This window comes from Microcebus murinus, chromosome 4, assembly GCF_040939455.1.
Source record: "Microcebus murinus isolate Inina chromosome 4, M.murinus_Inina_mat1.0, whole genome shotgun sequence".
NCBI lineage: Eukaryota > Metazoa > Chordata > Mammalia > Primates > Cheirogaleidae > Microcebus > Microcebus murinus.
In genome coordinates, this window is record NC_134107.1 from 102,804,058 (window position 1) to 102,818,452 (window position 14,395).

General features: G+C 38.1%; 1 protein-coding gene across 1 annotated transcript in view; it reads left to right on the plus strand.

The window, feature by feature from the left end:
- Window positions 1-14,395, plus strand: part of SPA17 (sperm autoantigenic protein 17) — a 306,364-nt gene that overhangs the window by 51,802 nt on the left and 240,167 nt on the right. The gene's annotated exons all lie outside the window — the stretch shown is intronic.

Below are 14,395 nucleotides of genomic sequence, written 5' to 3' on the forward strand. Positions count from 1 at the left end.
CATTCTTGTGATACTTCACTTCATTGAATGGGTTCTAGCTTTATCCAGGATAATACAAGATGTGCTAGATCACCATTGTTTTTTGTGGCTGAGTAGAACTTCATGGTGTACATACATCACATTTTATTAATCCATTCATGTATTGATGAGCACTTGGGTTGTTTCCACATCTTTGCAATTCTGAATTGTGCTGCCATAAACAGTCTAGTGCAGATGTGCTTTTTATAGAATGTCTTTTGTTCTTTGGGGTAGATGCCCAGTAATGGAATTGCTGGATCAAATGGTAGTTCTACTTGTAGCCTCACTCCCCCATCAACCACCACTGGGATATTAAGTATTTTCAATTCATCATAAATAATATATGTATCTAATATAGAATCTTAGAATTAGATAGTACCTTGGAGATCTATGTTGGGGAATAACTAACATGTATTAAACCTATGTCCCAAGTACTGTGCTGAAAGTTTTATATACATTATGTAATTTATAGAAAATGAGTAATCTGCACAAAGTGCAATTTGGCATGCTTAAAAATACCATCCAATGATATTTTAGTATCATGAGTATCGAGAATACAAACACTACTACTAATATATTTTGTAAATGCTGACCAGTGCCAGAAACTATGCTAAGTGCTTTACATATATCAATTCAGTTAAATTTCACGAAAATCATATTATGTGGGTACTATTATTATCCTACTCTACATAAGAACATTTCAATGAATCAAAGAAACCAAAGTTGCTTACCTGTTAGTTTTCATGGCATGAACTCTTTTAGGCCTCAGGTATTTGTAGTGACAGAGGATTTTCAGGATTTGCTAGATTAATAGTCATGGGGGAAGAATAGATAGGAAAGGCCAAGTGTCAAAGATGAATAAAATATCAATCCCAAGACCAGAAATAGGGAAGCAAAGAGGGAAAATAAAGAGATAGACTTTACACCTGATTGTCATGTGCTACATCTAAGAACAAATGGTCAGTAAAAAGTTGTCAACGTAAGATCAGAGGTTGGGAGGAGATATCACAACACAAATTAGGAAATCATATAAATAAAGATGATCACAGAAAGCTCAAGTTAAGATTTAAGAATATTTCTCTGGAAATGGACAGTAAAAAGAAAAAAAAAAGATTTAAGAATAAAACCTTAGAATTGTCTACAATAAATGAAACAGGAGAAGAAAGTCATTAGTAAATGTGTCATAGAAGGCAAATGTAGTGGCCCTGAGCAAGCTTTGTAGCCAAATGACCTGGGTTCTAATCATATCACCCACTGGCTGAGTAAGTTGACACAGTCTGGGCCTCAATGACCCCATCTTTAAGCAGAGATATTAGTACTGATTATATAGGATTGCTGTGAGGATTAACTATCAAAATGTTTAGTAAGTAGCTTTGAAAGGTTATTGAAGGGTTATTCCTCCATATCTTTTTTTAATATTTGGTCAAATTTATTCACTGTTTCAGAAGTCAATTACTCCAGCCTCAACTGTATTATAATTATGCTACTAATGTCAAAATCATATTCTCAGAGCAAGACAGCTCACTAGAGATGCCTTTCTTCCCCAAGAAAGGACTAAGAGAATGTTAAGAAGCTAAAATTTGACTGGAGTGTCAAAGAAAAAGCAGAAGAGTGGAAACACTAAAGTACAGCAGGAGAGTAGAAACACACCTATGGTAACTGGAAGTCCAGGAGGCAATGTGGAGGTACCCAAACTCTGCAGCCCTGTCTTCCCCACCTAGATTGACCTAAGACAGCAGGGACTTCCCACTGTGGGGAAAAGACACACCCCTAGGCCAGCTGAACAGCTATGCATCTATATCCTAGACCTGAGAAATAGCCCCTTGGGCCACCCCCAGCAGACATACCTCTAGGCTAGCCACATAGCCTAAATCCCAGGCATAAGAAGCAACTCTGTGGGCCAACTCTGGTAGATACCCCCAGTCTGGCTGACTAGCTGTATGCTCACGTACTGAGATGGAGGATCAGCTCTGTAATCTACCTCCAGCAGACATGCACCAGGCCAGCTAAGAAGCTGTGTGACCATGTCCTGGGCCTGAGAAACACCCCTGTGGGCAGCCTCTGGCAGACAGGTCCCCAGGCCAGCTAAGTAACTGCACACGTGTGCTCTAACCCAGAGTAACAGCCCTGTGGCTCCAACCACAGAGAGCCAGACCCCAAACTGGCTGATGCATCATGTATATGCACATGTCCCCAACCTGAGAAATAGCTCAGTGAGCCCAGCCATGGCAAAGCAGTGCCATTGTCACTACAAACTCTCTTAGCTTAAGCCACTGAAAAACTTACAAATGCCACTAGTGTATATTAGAGTTGAAGAAATTACACACAGAATACACTACTGAGTTCACTGTATTATAATTATGCTACTAATGTCAAAATCATATTCTCAGCACAAGACAGCTCACTAGAGATGCCTTTCTCTAGTGAGAAAGGCATTTCTAGGAACCAATGCCAGAGTGCTTACTGAACCAATACCCCAAGACCCATTTATACAAATAAGTCTTCCCTACCAAACCTATTTCATAAAATTAGAAGAGGTAAGTTTTCCACCAGATGTGCAGAAATAAACATAGGGGTGAATTAACCATGAAAAGACAAAGAAACATTTTAGCTCCAAAGGAAAACAATAATTCTCCAGTAACAAACCCCAATCATAAAAAAATATATAAAATGCCAGGAAAACAAATTCAAAATAATAACCTTAAGGAAACTCAGTGAGATACAAGGGAATACAGATATACAAATCAGTGAAATCAGGAAAGTAATTCATGAATCGAATGAGAAATTCAACAAAGAAATAGATATAATAAAAAAGAACCAAACAGAAATCCTAGAGCTGAAGAATTCAGAGAATAAAATAAAAAATATAATCAAAAATTTCAACAATAGATTAGACAAATCTGAAAAAAATATTTCTGGACTTGAGACAGGTCTTCTGAAATAACATAGGCAAAAAAAAGAAAAAAGGCTAAAACAAGCCTACAGGATTTATAGGACACAAGTAAGCAAACAAGTATTCATATTATGGGCATTCTACAAGGAGAAGAGAAGGAAAAAGGTTAGAAAACATATTTAATAAAATAATAGAAGAGGAAGGGAATTAAGATGGCGGACTAGAAACACTGCCAGACAGAGTGTCTCTGCAGAAGACAGATTCTAGCAGAAATTAGAAGAAAGAAGCAAGAAGATGAGCATACAGTGGACAAGGGTCGGAAGGAGGGGTACCTGACACCACAGGAGACTCCACGGGAGACTCCACGGGAGGAAGTTGCAAGGAGAACTGGAAGCTGAGACCGCTGGAACGGCCCGGAGACCAGCGGGAAGGGTAAGTGGATCAGTCACCCTTCCCCTCCCCCGCATCTGGGACTGCTAGTAGGCTCCCCAGCAAGTGGAGAGACCTGCGGACACTAGCCCAGAGACGGCCGCTGCCAGTGAGCAGTAAGCCAGTAGTGGACGCGGCACCAGGTTCCCAAATCCCTTGGGGCACCTCCGTGTGCACAGACCCAAGCCGCGGGCAGGCACCATATTGCCTCATTCTCCCCTCCGCTGACCCTACCCGCAGCTGCCCAAAGAGACAATATAGCCACCAGCTGGAGGCACCTCCAGGGAAGGGGACTTTCCCTTTTGGGGCCCTACAGCTGACTAAGGGGAACTCAGACTGTGAGCTCCCTACCCACCAGCCTTCCCAGGAGCTGCTGGCACGGTGATCCCAGGAGAACGGGGCAGACCCTGAGGCTAAGAGACATAGATCCAACTTGGGCTCCCTGTGAGCGAATTGGGACTGGCACTCCTCTCCCTGGTGGGGATATAGTTTGAACTCTGGGGCCCAGAGGTCAGACCTGCAGACAAAATCCCATGCACTGAGGTCTTGCATTGCCCGGGGCACAGAAGGGATATACGTGAACAACCTACTGAGGTGTGTGTGCCTTCAGGGGCAGATCAGCATCCTAGAGGGCAACCCACCTCCCAAAGGGAGGCCGTGAGCCCAGCCCAGGTGGCATTCCTGCACAAGGAACTTCCCCACCAGCATCACAGTCCAGGGAGGCCTGGTGGCATGTGGTCTGGCCTGCTGGCAGAGGCCCAGGAGTAGCTGTGGAGTTGAGGAGAGTGGAAAGAAGCGAGGCCCGCTTCAGACTGCAGGTCTCAGACAGCACCACCCCCACACGCAGATATTCTGATTGAGCGAGGCCATTCCAGCCCCTCCCTGACAGCTTTTCCTGAAAGCAGAGAACAGAACTTTGACCCCTGCTAATGGCATTGGTGGTGCCTGAGGGCAGGCTTACCCAACCAAGCTCTGCCCAAACTCTCTCCTAGACCAGCACTCACTGAGGGGGAGAAAAGGACACATCTGGAAGTCCCAGGGCCCAACCCACCACCTGAGGCACTAGAGTGCCTCTCTACAGGAACAAGACCTGATAACAGGACTAAAAAACAACAGCATATCCTGTTCCTCCAAGCAAGTGCCATCTACTGACAGGGAGGACATCCTGCACATCCTTTTCACGGCACCTACGGACTCATTATACAGGGCAGTTTTAGTCTTCTACAGGTGGCTATCCAGTTTTCCCAGCACCATTTATTAAAAAGGGATTCTTTTCCCCAGCGTATGTTTTTGTCTGCTTTGTCAAAGATTAGATGGCTATATGAGGATGGTTTTATATCAGGATTCTCAGATCTGTTTTCAATATCTCTATTTTTGTGCCAATACCATATTGATTTAATTACTACAGCTTTGTAGTATAGTTTGATATCTGGCATATTAATGCCTCCCATTTTGTTTTTGTTGCCTAGAATTGCTTTTGATATTCGGGGTCTTCTTTGGTTCCATACGACGCGTAAAATTATTTTTTCTACATCTGTGAAGAATGCTGATGGGATTTTAATAGGTATTGCATTGAATCTGTACATCAGTTTGGGTAGTATTGACATTTTAATGATGTTGAGTCTGCCGACCCACGAGCACGGTATAGATTTCCATCTGTTTACATCCTGTGCTATTTCCTACATCAGTGTTTCATAGTTCTCCCTATAGAGGTCTTTTACCTCCTTGGTTAAGTATACTCCTAGGTACTTTAATTTCTTTGTTGCTATTGTGAAGGGAATTGAATCTTTGATTTGGTTCTGCACCCAACACTGAAGCACCCAGATATATAAAATAAATATTATTATATCTAAAAGGAACGATAGTCCTCAATATAGTAATACTTGGGAACTCCAACACCCGACTCTCAGCATTGGACAGATCATATAGACAGAAAGTCAACAAAGAAACACTGAATTTAAGCTGTACCATAGCCCAAATGGACCTAACAGACATTTCACTCAATAGCTGCAGAATACACATTCTTTGCATCAGCATGTGGAACATTCTCCAGTTTGAGCGTATGTTAGGACACAAACAAGTCTTGACTTTTTTTTTTTTTAGAAAATCCTATCAAGTATCTTATCTGACCACAATGGAATAATAAGAGAAACATTTGAAATTATACAAGTACATGGAAATTAAACAATGTGCACCTGAGTCAAAAAACTAGAACAATTTCAAATAAACAACCTAACAATGCATCTCAAGAAGCTAGGAAAGCAAGAACAAACAAAACCCAAAATTGATATAAGAAAATAAATTATAAAGATCAGAGCAGAAATAAAATTGAAACTAAAACACAATACAAAAGATCAATGAAACAAAAAGCTAGCTTTTTGAAAAGAAAAACAGAATCAACAAACCAGGCTGCATGTGGTGGCTCATGCTTATAATCCCAGCACTTTAGGAGACTGAGGCAAGATGATTGCTTTTACTGGGCATTCAAGAGCAGCCTGAGAAACATAGTGAGACCCCATTTCTACAAAAAATAGAAAAAAAAATTAGCCAGATATGGTGGCGCATACCTGTGGTCCTACCTACTCAAGAGACTAAGGCAGGAGGATTGCTTGAGCCCAGAAGTTCAAGCTGCAGTGAGTTATGATCTTGCCACTGCAATCTAGCCTGGGGCCTGGGTGACAGAGCAAGACCTCATGTCTAAAAAAACCAAACAAAAAAGCAGCAAACCATTAGCTATACTAACTTTAAAAATAAAATATATAAAATCGGAAATGAAAAAGGAAACATCATAACAAATACCACAGAAGTGCAAAGGATCATTTAAGACTAAAATAAACAACTATACACAAATAAATTCAAAACATAGAGGAAATGGATAAATTCCTGGACATCTACAACCTACCAAGGTTGAACCAAGAAGAAATAAAATACCTGAACAGACCAATAACCAATAACAAGATTGAATCAGTAATAAAGATTTTTCCAACAAAGAGAAGTCCAGGACTAGATGGCCTCCCTGCTGAACTCTACCAAACCTTTAAAGAAAAAGTAAAATCAATTCTTTTCAAATTATTCCAAAAGACTGATGCATAGGGAATTCTTCCTAACTCATTTGAGAGGGGCAACATAACCCTGATGCCAAAACCAGATAGACACAACAAAAAAAGAAAACTATAGTCCAATATCCATGATGAGCATAAACATAAACATCCTAAAAAAAATGCTGGCAAACTAAATCCAACAACACATCAAAGAAATATAATACACCATGATTATGATTATGTGGGATTTATCCCAGGAATGTGAGGATGGTTCAACATATGCAAATCAATAAATGTCATGTATCACATCAAAAGAATAAAGGACAAAAACCATATGATCTTCTCAATAGATGCAGAAAAAAAAGTTAGATAAAATTCAACATCCTTTCATCACAAAAAACTCTTTATAAATTAGATATAAAATAAAATTACCTCAACATGATAAAAACCACATTATTACAAACCCACAGCTAACATGTTACTGAACAGGGAAAAGCCAAAAGGTTTTCCATAAGAACTGAAATAAGACAAGGATGCCCACTCTCACCACTCTTATTCAACATAGTACTGGAAGTCCTAGCCAAAGCAATTAGACAAGAGAAAGAAATAAAAGGGCATACACATTCTAATAAGTGAAGTATCCCAAGAATGGAAAAATAAGCACTACATGTACTCACTATCAAATTGGTATTAAATGATCAACACTTATGTGCATGTTCATTAGGTGTTAGGCAGGTGGGGCGGGAGATGGGTATATTCACACCTAATGGGTGTGGTGTCTACTGTCTGGGGGATGGACATGCTTGAAGCTCTGACTCTGGTGAAGCAAAGGCAATATATGTAACTTAAACATTTGTATACCTATAATATGCTGAAATAAAGGACATACAGATTGGAAAAGAGGAAATCAAATTGTCCCAGTTTGTAGACAAAATGATCTTATAAATAGAAAAACCTAAAGACTCTATAAAAAAGCTCTTGGAACTGATAAACAAATTCATTAAAGTTGCAGGATACAAAAGTAATATATGAAAATCTGTTTCTACCCACAAACAATGAACTAGCTGAAAAAGAAATCAAGAAGGCAACCCAATTTATAATAGCTACAAAAAATGCCTAGGAATATATTTAACCAAGGAGGTGAAAGACCTCTCAAGGAAAACTACAAAACATTGATGAAAGAAATTGCAGAAGATGCAAACAAATGCAAAAATATCCCATGTTCATGAATAGGAAGAATTAATATTGTTAAAATAGTAATGATAATACTACCCAAAGAAATCTACAGATTCAATGTAATCTCTATCAAAAAACCAATGACATTTTTCAAAGACATAGAAAAAGAAATTCTAAAATTTGTATGGAACCACAAAAGACTCTAAATTTACAAACCAATCCAGAGCAAAAGGAAAAAAGCTGGAAGTATCACACTACCAGACCCCAAAATATGCTATAGTGCTGTACTAACCAAAACAGCACTGTATTGGCATAAATACAGACACACAGACCAATGGAATGGAATAGAAAACCCAGAAATTAGTCCACATGTCTACAGCCAACTGATTTTTGACAAAGATGCCAAGAACACTCATTGGGGAAAGGACAATCTCATAAATAGATAATGCTATGGAAACTGTACATCCATATACAGAATGAAGCTAGATTCCCATCTCTCACCCTATACAAAAATCAATTCAAAATGGATCAAAGATCTAAATGTAATACTTGAAACAATAAAACTACTAAAAGAAATCACAGAGGAAATGCTTCAGGACATTGTTCTGGAAAAAGATTTTATGAAAAGACCTCAAAAGTATAGGCAACAAAAGCAAAAATGAACAAATGGGATTATATCAAACTACAAATTTTCTGAACATCAAAGGAAATAATCAACAGAGTGAAAAACAACCTACAGAATGGGAGAAAATATTTACAAGTTACTCATCTGATGAGGAATTAATATCCAGAATATACAAGTAACTCAAACATCTCAACAGCCAAAAACAAAAAATCCAATTAAAAAACATGGGCAAATGAACTGAACAGATATTTCTCAAAAGAAGACACACAAATGGCAAAAAAATATATGAAAAAAACATCCAACATCACTAGCAGGGAATTGCAAATCAAAACCACAATGAGGTGTCATCTCACTCAAGTTAGGATGGGCTATTATCAAAAAGACCAAAAAAAAAAAAAAAATGACAAATGCTGGTGAGGATGTGGGAAAAAAGGGAACTCTTATATACACACCGTTGGTGGCAATGTAAACTAGTAGTATAGCCACCTTGGAGAGTAACATGAAGGTTCATCAAAAAACTACAAATAGAACTACCATATGATCCAACAATCCCACTATGGGGAATCTATCCAAAGGAAAGGAAGTCATTATATAGGAGAGAGAGCTCCTGCACCACTGTGTTTACTGCAGCACTATTCACTATAGCTAAGATATGGAATCAATCTAGGTGTCCAACAATAGATGAATGGATAAAGAAAATGTGGTATATATACACAAATGAAATACCATTCAGCCATAAAAAACGAATGAAATCCTGTCGTTCATGGCAACAGGGATGGAACTGGAGGGCATTATGTTAAGTTAAATAATCCAGGAACAGAAAGTTAAACACCACATGTTCTCACTAATATGTGGAAGCTAAAAGAAAAAGTTGATCTCATTGAAGTAAAAAATAGAACAGGGGATACTAGAGGCTGGGAAGGGGAGGGGAAAGGGAAGAATAGGGAAAGATTTGTTAAAGGATACAAAATTACAGCAAGATAGGAGGAATAAATTCTAGTGTTCTATACTACCATGGGATGAGTATAGTTAACAATAATATTATGTAGCTTCAAACTAGAGGAGTATATTCACCATTCCCAACAGAAAGAAATGATAAATAACCGGGTGCGGTGGCTCACACCTGTAATCCTAGCACTCTGTCTGGGAGGCCGAGGTGGGCCGATCGCTCAAGGTCAGGAGTTCAAAACCAGCCTGAGCAAGAGCGAGACCCCGTCTCTACTAAAAATAGAAAGAAATTAATTGGACAACTAAAAATATATAGAAAAAATTAGCCGGGCATGGTGGCGCATGCATGTAGTCCCAGCTACTTGGGAGGCTGAGGCAGAAGGATCGCTAGAGCCCAGGAGTTTGAGGTTGCTGTGAGCTAGGCCGACACCATGGCACTCTAGCCCGGGCAACAGAGCCAGACTCTGTCTCAAAAAAAAAATAAAAATAAAAATAAAAAAAGAAATTATAAATAATTGAGATGATGGCTAGGCTAATTAGGCTAATTATCCTGATCTGATTTCTATACATTATATGTATCAAAACATCACTATGTACCCATGAATATGTCACTTATTATTTGTCAATTTAAAAAACTTAAAAAACAAAAAAAGATTATATATTTAAATACAGTTTAACTTACACCCAGTACTGAACACAATGATAAATGCATATATTTTCATTAATATTTACTGATTTCAATAGTAAGAAATATGAATATGGTTCAATAAAAGGCCTAATTTGAAAAATGACAAATTCAAGGATACAGGGATATATTTATTTTTTTCAAATACTGAATGAATTTGTTGGAGGTTTTCTATAAATAGCTACGTGGTAAAGTCATTTCCAAAAGATACATAAATAATGTAGATTATACATAACCGGTTTTGCCATAAGTATTTTTGACATTTTAAATATGTTAATTTTGACACTGAACTGACAGTGATGCTAGGTGATGTGTGCCTATTGGGTGTGACTCCCAGGTTCAAGATATTTACAGATTAAAAGGAATTTCCTGATATTTTGAGGACTGAGAAAAGAAAGTTACTCATGACAGAAAGAGCTGCAAAGGCTTTTGAAGTTAGGAGCTGCCCAGAGCTCAGTTTCATCATAGCCCACAGTTTGGGGATCTTAAAATAGGAATCCATTTTTAAATGACATTCATCTCAGGAATATATGTGCTATTAAAAGCTTCACTAGCACTAGCAATGTAAAATATATGGTTTCAAGGTGTGTTAAAGGCACATAATGTTCCCATACTATGCTAGAGAAGGAAAATGCAAGGAGATAGCATAGCATTATTTAAAGGCAATTTGATGGAGGGGAGGTTATTCTAGGCATTAGTGGGAATATCAATTGATTTTAAAAATTGTAAATCACTAATCTTGTAGAAAGCAACAGACTTTCCTTGTTGGACAGATATGTCTCAAAAATCCTAATTATGGGATAGTGGAGGTGGAGGTTGTCTGCTATTTTTTAACATTTCTACAGGTCAGGAAAGCCACAAAACCTCTCTGTAAAATTTCTACATACTTTTTTAAAAGCTTTCTCTAAGGAACTTTTTCTAAAGACTAGTTTTAATCAAGATGCAATGTAACGTAGTTGAAGAAGTTCAGCTTATGTCTCTAAAGATGTAGTTGTATGGCCTTGGAAAAGTCAGAAATTTTCTAATCTGAGATTTCCTCTATCTTGACATATATATCTTGTGATGTTATATACATCACACCAAATGGCTTCTTCTCTGCCCATTATTAAATATTGAAGCTCCTCAAATTTCCAACCTCACCTTTCTTATCTCCACATTTCATAGAATTTCCTAGTTCCATTCACTCTTATGGTTTGAATATCATCTATTGTGTTTATTACAGGATAATAAGTATTCACTTGCTGAAAGGACTTACAAGACTCAAGCAATTTGTACTCACAGAACAGGTAAAATATACAATGCAGCAACAGCAGGAAAAGAATATGCACTGAGAGGGATCCAGAGATCTCCAGAGCAGGCTTTTGTGCCATCTCACCACTAGATTGCGTATCTTGAACCACCACCAACATATATGGGAAGCTTTCCGGTACCAAGAAGACCATAGTCTGCTACTCTTACAATGAGCTGGTTATGTAGGCAGTTTACCTATCTGACCAACCTGAACTGTTGAAACCCCCAGGCTCTGCTAAAACCAGGTGCAATTATTTTTTTTTTATTGACTTATTATGATCCAATGACTATTTCTAGACAATGTCAGAAAGCTTGTATTTCCTGTCCCCCAAACAGCTCATGGACCCATGGTTATAGAATAGCATTTATCGTTAATAAGTATATTTCATAATATTGGCCAATGGTCAATACCATGCCCTAGGAAGCTCTGGAGCTAAACGTTCTGTAAATCCATACTGGCTGACATTAGTCCGTACCAGGCGTCCTCAAACTACAGTCCGCGGGCCATATGCAGGTGTTCTAGCCCGTTTGTTTTTTTACTTCAAAATTAGATATGTGCAGTGTGCATAGGAATTTGTTCATAGTTTTTTTTAAACTATGGTATAGTCCGGCCCTCCAACAGTCTGAGGGACAGTGAACTGGCCCCCTGTTTAAAAAGTTTGAGGACCCCTCGTCCATACCATACAATTAATAGCTTCCAAATGTGTATGTCTAGCTCAGACTTACGCCCTATATCATCACCAGACTATCAAGCATCTCCACTTGAAGACCTCACAAGCACCTAACACTCAACCATGGGGAATATATTATCTTCTCCCTAAGATATTCTCCTATTTTCTCTGCCTTAGGAAGACATCACTTTCTAAGCTCAAAATCTGAATGTATTTCTCCTTCTTTCTCACCTCGTACAATCCAGTCAGTCACCATATCCTCTGGAAAGATATTTTTTTATATGCCAGTTCAATTTGCCAGGTGACAGATTTATCAAAGTCACTTCTTTTGATTATTTAGCATTAGTTGCCTTTTCATTTCTTATTAGGGACATTTTCTAAACATACACAAAACTTATACTACAGTGTAACAAACCTCCATAAATCTATCATCCAGTGTCAACAGTTATCCTCATTTTAACAATCTTCTTTTATATATTTCTACATAATTTGTGGCCAAATTATTTTAAAGCAAATCCCAGATACAATGTTATTTCAAACAAAGATACTTCAGCATGTATTTCTAATACACGTGCCTGTTTTTCCTCTCACATAATCACAATACCAGTAAGTAGATTGATTTTTAATGAACTAGAGGAGAATGTGGGGCAGAGAAAGGGATAAAATCATATACCCATCATGTGATAAGCACTCATTGTTACTAATGTTATTAATTTCTCAAGTTCAAGAACATATTTCACTCAAACATTATTCCCCTAGAACATATTATCCTCAAACTTATTTTTGTTAAAGTTAAATTTGGTAAACATTTCTTTCATAAAATTTTATTATTCAAATGATGATCGTGCCTTCCTGGCTTTCTATCTTTTTGTCTTTTTGTTTTTCTTTATCATAGATTTTCTGAACTTTATCTTTCAATCCTTTTATTTAAACTTAATTTTTATTTTGGCTATACCATTTTTAGTTTTTGAGAGCATTTTTCTTAATTTTTCCCATTTATACATAGAAATAAACAGCATAAAAATAGAGGGAAGAAAAGGCAATGAAAAATGTTGATATTATTCAAGAAGATCAAGTAGAGTGACAAGGCCAAGGATAGACAGAAGCCTAGAGCCCCCAACATCAAGAGCAAACAAAGGAGGGGGAGCCAGTGAAGTGTGTTTTCCACTCAAATACAATCTGCGAAAGCTCTATATTCTGTTTCTAGATCCACTGGTCCTAGTCCTCATCTGAGATTAATGGTGTCTGGGCTGCTCTGGCCAAAGGTAGAAGAGAAGATTTCCTCATTTCCCATGTTACATGCAAATTAAACTATGTCCCTAGCTTAATTATACCAACTCTTCAAGATACAAAATTAACAACCAAAATGGACAGACTCTCTTGCTCTTGATGTGACCTTTCTATCCAGCCCACAATCACAGACATTGATTTCGAACCAAAACTTGACTTACCAGCTATGATTTAAAAAAAAAAAAAAAGCCTATCAATCATTAGTTGGTTACCATATGCAAAGCAAAACTATTTATTTGGCATAGATAATCAGAGAGCTACATCTCTTTCTTTTTTATATTTTTACTTAATTCTTAATATAGATGCCATATATATACATAGCTTTGCATAAATTCAAGTATATATGTGACTTTTTGTGAAGGTGTGTATGTGGTATAAGGCCTAAAATTAAGGTCCAACATTATGTGATGCCTGCATGTGGGGGAAATCAGTAGGGCTTCAAATGGCCTAAGTGCTAAGTTCCCTTTCCCACTCTGGTCCCACTGATAAGATGACCCAGCCAAGCAACCCACCTTATCATGGGGCCCAGGGAGAGATGCTGCTTATCCCAGAGTATCCCAGAGTTTCAGTTCCCTGACAGCCCACAGAATTATTCAAATAAGCCAATTATATCCTCCCATGAAAACCAGGAGTACTCTACCCTCTTGATACTAGAAAGCCAACTGCCTACAGCCCCTGGTTATTCACTCTGCTCCTGAGTGCACCCCCTGTATAGTCCTGCGTGGTGTAGTGTTCTCCTCCCCTGGTGATAAGTGTAAGTGAATAATAAACTGTGTAAACTCATCTGTCCATGCCAGGTGTTGTGTGTTCGGCTATCCCGATAACAACAAGCTGGGAATCCCTCCCTCTCAAATGGGGTGAATGGAAGATGATTAAAATAGTGCAGCCTTTTTGGAAACTGTTTTTTGAGGACATCCTGCTCGCAGCACAGATATTATAGATGTATGTAGAACAAGGAAGTTCTTCTATGATCCTCTTAATAGCTGACTGCTTTTACCCAAGCTCCATTAATGCTGACATCTTCAGATTTTTCCTAAAATGAGGTTCGTGTTAGAAAACAATGCTTTCACCCAATTTATGCCCCCTGCTTTAGTTGTTATCTAACTTTCCCCCAAATGTGTGGAGGCCCTTACTCCATTTGACAAAAGAGCTACAAACTCAGGGGAAAACTAAATATAAATCCAAATGCCTAGATGACAACCCACATTTGAACAGCATATTAAAATTTGAAAAAATGTCCATTTATACTACACTTAAAACAACGATGAATTTATGATTTCTCTTTTTATTGTACAGATAAGGAAATTGACTTGTCACTCTTTGAAAGAT